The sequence below is a fragment of the Gorilla gorilla genome, chromosome 2 (genome assembly GCF_029281585.2).
Source record: "Gorilla gorilla gorilla isolate KB3781 chromosome 2, NHGRI_mGorGor1-v2.1_pri, whole genome shotgun sequence".
Taxonomy (NCBI): domain Eukaryota; kingdom Metazoa; phylum Chordata; class Mammalia; order Primates; family Hominidae; genus Gorilla; species Gorilla gorilla.
This window is the reverse complement of record NC_086017.1, coordinates 54,602,132-54,612,164: the sequence shown is the minus strand read 5'-3', so window position 1 is coordinate 54,612,164 and position 10,033 is coordinate 54,602,132. Positions and strand designations below refer to the sequence as shown.

Sequence of the window (10,033 nt, the reverse complement as noted above, 5' to 3'; positions counted from 1 at the left end):
TCAAATCCCAATGCCAATTCTCACTTGACCACCTAGACTGTTGCCCTTATGGGTCTTTACACTCGCCTATCACTATTAGTTATTCTAGCTCTAGCTAACCTTCTATTCAGTGCCCCCCTAAATGCATACACTTGTACTTCTTTCGTAGGTATTGTTAGGAAGATACACACAAGTAGCATCCCACCCAAGGACAACTGTGAAAGACCCAATCAATTCATTTTTATACAACTCTAATCAGCTATATGGAGCTATTATTTATCATTATATCTCAATGTTTAGCACAATGATTGGTAGAGAAGGCATTCAATAAATACTTGTTGAATTCATTAATCAGAAACAGGTGAAATTTAGATTATTGGCATGTTTGATAAACTGAAAAATGAGGATACCATAGATTAAATCCAGAAAGCAAGCTCTCTGCACATCTGAAAGGATGTACCACCTAGCTGGCATATTCCCATTTCTTCGGCCCACTCTATCCAATTGTTATCTCCCTTGGTAGAATGTAAGCTGTATGAAGGCAGGGGCCTTCTCTGTTTCGTTCATACTATATCCCTAGCACCTAGAGCATGGCTGACATACTAGGCATTCAATCAATATTTGATGAATGACTAGGTCACCATCAACTTCCAACAAGTTACAGGAAATAGTTACTCCACATAGATGTATATTGTTTGTTTGAGAGCTAAAACTGCTGGAAAATTATCTTTCTTCCCCCAGATTACCTAAAGTGTACATTCCAGAGATGAATGTTGCTTCCCTGTGAGAAATAGAAACTCCTTCTAAATCATATTTACCTGACCCCCACCAAAAGAGATTATATGAAGGTATTTTCCATTCTGGGTGGCGGGGTGGGGGACGGGTTGAGAGGAGAGGGCAGGGGAAACTGGTGCAGAGGGGGAGGCACCAGGGAAGGTGGTAGGGGCCTGGTGGGGGCATCTGGTGGAGCTGGGGTACCCAGGCTCAGTCCGGAGGAAGCGAGGCTGCGCTCGCTGGGCAGTCGGAGGGGACGGGACGCACCGGAGGGTGGGTGGACTCGCCCTGTAGGTGACTGCGCCGTCCAGGCCCGTCCTGCCTGGCCTTAGGTGTCCTGGATGAGGCTGCCCCGTGCGCCCCCGATGATTTTATAATCAATGGATAAAGTGGGGAAAATGTGGAATAACTTCAATTACAGGTGTCAGAATCTCTTCGGTCATGAAGGAGGAAGCTGTAGTGAAAATGTTAACATAAACTCCGACAAATGTCTGTCTGTCAAAGAGAAAAACATCAGCATAGGAGACTCAACTCCTCAGCACCAAAGCCGTCCCTTAAGAGAAGATGTTGCCTTACAACTGGGATTAAGCCCTTCAAATAATTCTCCAAAGAGAAATCAAAATTGTGCCACCGAAATTCCTCAAATCGTTGAAATAAGCATCGAAAAGGATAATGATTCTTGTGTTACCCCAGGAACAAGAGTTGCACGAAGAGATTCCTACTCTCGACATGCTCCATGGGGTGCGAGGAAAAAACATTCCTGTTGTACTAAGACCTAGAGTTCATTGGATACTGATCAAATGTTTGGTAGAACTCGAAGTGGACTTCAAAGGAGAGAGAGGCGCTATGGTGTAAGTTCTGTACACGACATGGACAGTGTGTCCAGCAGAACTGTAGGAAGTCGCTCTCTGAGAAAGACGTTGCAGGATACTGTGGGCTAGTGTTTTCCCATGAGAACTTACAGCAAGCAGTCAAAACCTCTCTCTTCCAATAAAAGAAAAATCCATCTTTCTGAATTAATGCTTGAGAAATGCCCTTTTCCTGCTGGCTCAGATTTAGCCCAAAAATGGCATTTGATTAAACAGCATACAGCTCCTGTGAGCCCACACTCAACATTTTTTGATACACTTGATCCATCTTTGGTTTCTACAGAAGGAGAAGAAGATAGGCTTAGAGAGACAAGACGGCTTAGTATTGAAGAAGGGGTTGATCCCCCTCCCAGTGCACAAGTACATACATTTGAAGCTACTGCACAGGTTAATCCATTATATAAACTGGGACCAAAGTTAGCTCCCGGAATGACTGAAATAAGTGGGGACAGTTCTGCAATTCCACAAGTTAATTGTGACTCGGAAGAGTATACAACTACCCTGTGTTTGCAGTCACGGAGGTAGAAGCAGCGTCAGATACCTGGAGACAGCCATACCCATGTTAGCAGACAAGGAGCTTGGAAAGTCCACACGCAGATTGATTACATATAGGTCTCATGCCTGATTTGCTTCAAATTACAGGGAATCCCTGTTACTGGGCGTGGTGGACCGTTATGAAGCAGAAGCCCTTCTTGAAGGGAAACCCGAAGGCACGTTTTTGCTCAGGGACTCTGCACAAGAGGACTACCGGAAACTCTGTGAGTTTCCGCCTCTACAATAGATCCCTGCATGCCCGAGTTGAGCAGTGGAATCACAACTTTAGTTTCGATGCCATGACCCGTGTATATTTCATTCCTCCACTGTAACTGGACTTTTAGAACATTATAAAGATCTCAGTTAGTGCATGTTTTTTTGAACCATTGCTTGCTATACCACTAAATAGGACTTTTCCTTTTAGCCTGCGGTATATCTGTCGCACAGTAATCTGCAGATGCACTACGTGTGATGGAATTGATGGGCTCCCTCTACCCTCAATGTTACAGGACTTTTAAAAAAAGTATCATTATAGAACGGGCGCAGTGGCTCACGCCTGTAATCCCAGCACTTTGGGAGGCCGAGGCGGGCGGATCACGAAGGAAGGAGATCGAGACCATCCTGGCTAACACGGTGAAACCCTACTAAAAATACAAAAAAAAAAAAATTTAGCCAGGTGTGGTGGCGGGGGCCTGTAGTCCCAGCTACTCGGGAGGCTGAGGCAGGAGAATGTTGTGAACCCGGGAGGCGGAGCTTGTAGTGAGCCGAGATTGTGCCACTGCACTCCAGCCTGGGCGACAGAGCGAGACTCCGTCTCAAAAAAAAAAAAAAAAAAAAAAAAAAAAGTATCATTATAAACACAAAGTTAGAGTTTGCTGGTTAGAACGAGAACCAGTCAAGGCAAAGTAAACTCTCCTGTCCCCAAAGGGTGTTAACTAGGTCCGCTTTCATGTGCATCAGGCAGTACACCGACAGCAAACACACGTAGCAGTGTTAGGCTTTTTCATACAGTATGTAAGCTTAGTGTTAGTATCTGTCAGATGCGACCTGCTGTTATTTGTTCAGATAAACATGGTGCCTATTGGAACAACAGAGGATAGAGCTACAGGTGTTCAGTAAGACTACAAACACATTTTGCCAATTTCACTAACAATTTGGTTTTTAATGGCTGTAGTATTTGAGTGAGGCAACACTGGGGCATTTGTTATGAAGAATTCTATTTCTTACTGAGGAACAAATTATTAATATTGAATGAGTATTTCAACAGTGTGACTAATGTTTGAAATTATTTTTTCTAAGAGTTTTTCTACAATCTTCCAAACGTAATGATGTTTGTATTTACTATAAATCAAGCTTTGGAAGTCGAAAAAATAAATAAATAAAAGACTGCCTTCATTTTAGAAAAAAATGCAATTTTCTGGCCACAAGGGCATAGTGCAGTTCACTTAACTGTTGATGTAGTTTATAATCAGACGCCTTTTCTCTTCTGCAAAAGGTACTGTTAAGTAAACCAGATTTTCTAAATAGCCATTCTTAAAATTTCAGACTTACAAAGCTAGTAGTAGAATTTTATTGAAAGGCCCTAGGTTTTTTTTTTTTAATGAGTGCTTTAACTTAAAACAGGCATTTGAAATACCTGCTGCAATGCAGTCTTGCGTGTGATTTTTTTTCAGTTGATGTACAGTCTAATTGTTTCATAAAAGTTGGATCTTTTCCTATGTCCAGGATGATTTTGTGAACTATGAAGTACATGAGACTAGAAGATGCCCAAGCAAGTCAGATAATAGTAACTATAATGGTTGCTGGTTGCTGATATTGAGGTTATTGTTGAACTGTAATTAATAATTTGGATGGCAGTATTTATCTCTTTTTTGTAAACTCTCATACCTGAATTGCTTAAGTATAATTTATAGAATTTCAGTGCAGTTAATTCTTTTTTTTTTTTTTTTTGAGACGGAGTCTCTGTCGCCCAGGCTGGAGTGCAGTGGCGCGATCTCGACTCACTGCAAGCTCTGTCTCCCGGGTTCATGCCATTCTCCTGCCTTAGCTTCCCGAGTAGCTGGGACTACAGGCGCCGGCCACCACGCCCAGCTAATTTTTTGTACTTTTAGTAGAGACGGGGTTTCACCGTGTTGGCCAGTATGGTCTCGGTTTCCTGACCTCGTGATCCACCCGCCTCAGCCTCCCAAAGTGCTGGGATTACAGGCGTGAGCCACTGCGCCCAGCCCAGTGCAGTTAATTCTTAATGGAAAATCAGAAACCTAAATTGCAGATTTAAAAGGTACTGTACAGCCATTATATCTGTAAATAACTTAGCACGTTTTTGTCACTTAGAATAATATGTGCTACTACGTGAGTGAGCTCTTTTGGAAGTTATATCAAGTTCTAGTGTTTGTTTCTTAATAACTGAACTGAATTTGCAGTCCTAGACATTTTGCACTAAAGTAGCCGAATCCATTCTTGTGCCTTTTTGTTAATGTGCTCTGTGTCACTGGTGAGTGCTTCATAGTTTCCTTACCTGCTGCTACAGAATGTTATTTTACATCTTTATGGCTATCGCCAAGGCTGCAAAAAAGAAAAGCTATATTTGAATACAACACTAACCCTTTGACTGCAAATGTACGTTTCTGCTTGCTGTGCCTTGTTATGACTGCTTTTTTGTGCTAATAAAGTATGTTTGGTGTAAAAAAAAAGAGATTATATGAAGAATATGCCATAGGGAGGTCTGCTGTTTTTCTATGCAAGATGTAACTATTAGTAAGTTTGCATTTGCTTATCCAATATCCATTCTCCCTTTCTTTCTAACATTCCATCGCCATCTTACAGACAAGGGTAACAGGCTTATAGAAGTTAACTCAACCAGTGTCACACAGTTTGTACATTTCAGAATCAGGTCAGAAAGCTAGAACTTTGAATTCCAAGCCCAGTGTCCCTTGAAGGCTACCTCTTTCCTTTTCATCATTTCAGTTGTCCTTGTCTAAATTTTCTCCTTTTTCCCCACACCATCTGTAAGCGAGTCAGAACTATATCCATGAATTTTAGATCCACTGGCCACCAGTTTAACAAGGATATCATGGCAAGTACTGCAAGTTGCCCATAAAATATCTATTCTCCTCATCCTCCTTACTAGCCAAACTGAATTTTGTTCAGAGTGGCACTGTGCCCAGATTTCTCAAGTTCTTTCTCAGCTAAAGCTGGCCATATGATACATCTCTAGCCTAGAACATATAAATGGAGGGCCAGGCATGGTGGCTCATGCCTGTAATCCCAGCAGTTTGGGAGGCCGAGGCAGGCAGATCACCTGAGGTCAGGAGTTCAAGACCAGCCTGACCAACGTGGCAAAACCCCATCTCCACTAAAAGCATAAAAATAAGCTGAGCTAACTGTAGTCCTAGTTACTTGGGAGGCTGAGGCAGGAGAATCGCTTGAACCTGGGAGGCAGAGGTTGCAGTGAGCAGAGAATGTGCCACTGCACTCCAGGCTGGGTAACAGAGCAAGACTCTGTCTCAAAAAAAAAAAGAAAAAGAAAAAGAAAAGAAAAGAGGAAAGAAAGAAAAAAGAAAGAAAGAAAGAAAATATAAATGGAGAGCTTATAGCTTATAGATGCGCCCTCCAGGAATGTTGCTTTTTTCCTAATTAGAAAGAACAGACTTAATTGGAAAATGTTTTTTGTCCTTTGCACTTTCTCCTTCTCCTTTTCTGGAACACACTTATGAACCTGCTGATGCAGCAGCCATCTTATAATCCAGAAGTGTCAAGCATGAAACTACTAAACATATTATAAGGTGGCAGGACTTGAGGAAAAAATGAGCCTGGTTCTGGAGCTGCTATAGCAGCCCTCAACTGCCTCCCCTGGGAACCTTGTTAAATAATAAAAAATAACCTTTGGACTATCCACCAAGTTGGATGCTAAATGCTTTCCCACCTGATTACCTCTCCAAAGGGAATATATAAAAAGGGACATTCTACAGACATGAAAGTTGTGACTTTAGGAGAGCTAAAACTGCTAATAATTCATCTTTCCAATCCAACAGATTATAGGAAATACATAGTCCATACGAGTGAATTTCCCTTCTTTTCTTTCTTTCTTTTTTCTCTCTTTTTTTTTTTTTTCTGAGATGGACTCTGGCTCTGTCATCCAGGCTGGAGTCTAGTGTCGTGATCTTGGCTTCTTGCAATCTCTGCCTCCCAGGTTCAAGTGATTCTCCTGCCTCAGCCTCCTGAGTAGTGGGGATTACAGGAGCACATCACCACACCCGGCTAATTCTTGTATTTTTAGGAAAGACGGAGTATCACCATGTTGGCCAGGCTGGTCTCGAACTCCTGCCCTCAAGTGATCCGCCCGCCTTGGCCTCCAAAGTGCTGGGATTACAGGTGTGAACCACTGCACCCAGCCGAATTTCCCTTTTTGGTGAGCTACCACTACTGGAAACTCAGTTTTTCACTCCAGCAGATTACATGAAGAAAAGATTGTTTAGAAATATATATTATTAACCTAAGTGATAAATCCTTACTAATAACTCATCTTTCTTCTCCATGAAGGTAACACAATTTACAGAGGCAGTGCAAGATTAAGATTTTTTGAGGCTCTAAATATGAAAAATGCAGTGAGCCACCTGAACTTCATTACACAATTCAAAAGAAAATAACCATATGTTTAAGGAATTCAATCAAGTTTTGAATTTTCTCCTACTTCAAAGCATTTTTTAAAATACTAAATTCTTTTTGTTTTTGCTTTTTCTTTGGGTTCCTGCTTGGTTTATAGCCAAAAAACATGCTTGATCTACTTTTTTTTGAGCAGTCAAGCACTGAACACAATGCACTAAGAAGAATATTGCTTTTCTGGGTGAAATGTAATTCTTCACAACTTGGCATTTTTCCCATGAAAGTTGTAAGAGTTACACACTCCACAAAGCTATGTCACTTCTCTGCATGAGACAGAAATACACCTAACTTTATTCCCCTCTGCAGATTATGTAAAGAAAGCAAGGCCCAAAGTTGTATGTTTAATCTCTGACAAACAAGTATTTTTATCTTTGTCTTCTTACATCGGGGTACATGTAGTGCCCAATGCACAGTACTGTATTATTACCTTTCTCCAGGAAATACAACTGCTGGTAACTCAGATTTCCTCCCCAAGAAAATTATATGAAATGTAGAATACAAATGTGTACATTGGGTGACACCTGATTGCGTGAACTACACTCTGTACAGCATTGCACATTGCTTCTCTGGTTGATGGATTGGCAAACTGTAGGTCAAATCCAGCCCATTGCTTGTTTTTCAAAAAAAAGTTTTACTGGAACACAACTATGCTCGTTCATTTCCTTTCTTTCTATTGCTACTTCCACACAACAATGGTGGAATTGAGTACTTGTGACAGAGATCACATGACTCTCAAAACCTAAACTAATCACTAGCTTTCTGTAAAGGGCCAACCCCTGCTACTGTGAAATCCAAGGTTTGGTAGCTCAGCTGCCCTCCCAAAGCATACTACAGGACACACTCACTACACAGAAATATATGTTGGTTCCTATGACTAGTCCTTCTAATGGTAACTTTGTTTTCCTTCTTAAAGAAGCAACATAAAGTTTGGTGTAGAGTATATTTAGTGAATTAGTAGTTGCCAAATTCAACAAGCATTTTCTCCCTCTTTTTCTTCCTGTCAAAACCCCATTTTGTTTTGACAAAACATGGCTTCTTCCATGCAGCCATGGTCGTCATGGAAACAACTTAATCCCAACTCCAGAGGGGTCTCTTGATTCACTTAAGAGTAATGCAATTCCCCTTGCCTATGACTGCCTCAGAAATGGGCATATATCAGTTAGCTTTTGCTTCTTAACGAACCACTCCTAAACTTAGTGGCTCAAAATAACAAACATTTATTACTTCTCATAATTCTGTGGGTCATCTAAGTGGTTTTCATATCTGGGCTGGCTCAAAGTCGGTTGTTTAGGACAGCATGGCCTCATTCTCACGTCTTGTTGGTTGGTGAGGGTTGGGGTGGGGGGCAGTGCTCAGCTGGGATGTCTTGTTTCTGCTCCACATGGTCACTTGTCCTCCCTCAATCACAGGCTTCTTAACATGGTAGCCTCAGAGTTCCACAGATCAGCAAAAGATGGCAAGCTCCAATGTACAAACACTTTTTAAGTCTCCGCTTACAACAAATTTACTAATGTTTCACTGGCAAAAACAACTCACATGCTGAGACCATGTTCAAGGGGTAGAGAAATAGACTCTACCACTTAATGGGAAGAGCTGCAAGTGACATTCCAGAGAGGTGGGGGGAAAATGTATAGTGGTTTTTGTCATCTGTCCAGGACGTATGACCCATTTTGGGCTAGGGAGAGAGAAAGGAGGCACCTGAAAAAGATTTTTTGGCATTCTGAGCAAGCATACAGAAACAGTTCTGTCTTGTAGGGGACAAAATTGTGAGTGGCTATCAGAGACAGAACACCATAATCATGTTGCTCTCTGCCTGGGGATGAAGCCAATACCTAGAGGAGGGCAGAGCAAGAAATTCAAAGTGAAACAGAGCCAGAGTTACTGGCCTTAGCTAACCCTGAAGCCCACCCTCCCTTGGTTGTTCAGTAACCCATACCAAACATTTCCTTCTTCATTAAGCCATTTTGAGTTGGGCTTTCCATTTATCAAAGATAGCATTCTCTAAACTTTCCACTTTCAATAGCACTTGCCTAGGACTGCTTTTTCTTAAGAGACAGAGTCTTGCTCTGTCACCTAGACTGGAATGCAGTGGCACAATCATAGCTTACTGCAGCCTCCAGCTCCTGGGCTCAAGGAATCCTCCTGCCTCAGCCTCCTGAGTAGCTGAGACTGCAGGCATGTGCCACCACACCCAGCTAATTAAAAAAAAAATTTGTTTATAGAGGTGGGGGTCTTAATATGTTGCCCAGGCTGGTATCCAACTCCTGGACTTAAGCAATTCCTGGCTCTTAATGAGTTGACAGATGTTACTGATACTGCTCTACTGATCAGTTGTTGATATTCTAGAAGTCAGTGCTGAGTTTGAACTGACTAAAGAATTATCCTTTATGAGTAATACACACATAACAACTGCAGGTAAGAATATTTTCAACGAAGCTGAGAAAACACCAATTCAGTACAACCTAAAGTAGAATCTGCTAAGAGTGATACAAATGACAGTAAAACAAAACAAAAAAAAATGTGTGAAGCAAGAAAGTCTTAGTCAATAAATGCACAAAGCTTGTGAGCATGTAGGTTGTTAAAAACACATGGTTATTCATAACAGATAGTGTGTGGAAATGCCTTAGATATGTTGTTGAACCAGTAATATCAACAGTGAGCTTCATTTGCTCTTGTAGACCAAATCATTGTCAGTTCTGTATATTTTTGTCAGAAATAAAAGCTAGATATCCCAACTTGCCCTACTATATGCTAGTTGAATGACTTAGGAGTGATAAAGTTTTATTATGATTTTTTGAAATCAGAACTAAGATTGAATTTTTTCTAAATAAGAACCATCTTCAACCATTATCAAAACTGAATGGCAGCTGGGCGTGGTGACTCACACCTGTAATCCCAGCACTTTGGGAGGCTGAGGCAGGTGGATCACGAGGTCAGGAAATCGAGACCATCCTGGCTAACACGGTGAAACCCTGTCTCTACTAAAAATATAAAAAAATTAGCTGGGCGTGGTGGTGGGCGCCTGTAGTCCCAGCTACTTGGGAGGCTGAGGCAGGAGAATGGCGTGAACCTGGGAGGCGGAGCTTTCAGTGAGCGGATATTGCGCCACTGCACTCCAGCCTGGGTGACAGAGTGAGACTCTGCCTCAAAACAAACAAAACAAAACAAAACAAAACAAAATGGCTTTGGAAACTGGATTTTTGTTGCAGACT

The 10,033-nt window shown here is 41.7% G+C and overlaps 1 pseudogene; it reads left to right on the top strand.

Moving 5' to 3' along the window:
- The first annotated feature begins 1,133 nt into the window (after window positions 1–1,133).
- On the top strand, window positions 1,134–2,689 carry LOC101136087 (suppressor of cytokine signaling 5-like; annotated as a pseudogene).
- The last annotated feature ends 7,344 nt before the right edge of the window (window positions 2,690–10,033 follow it).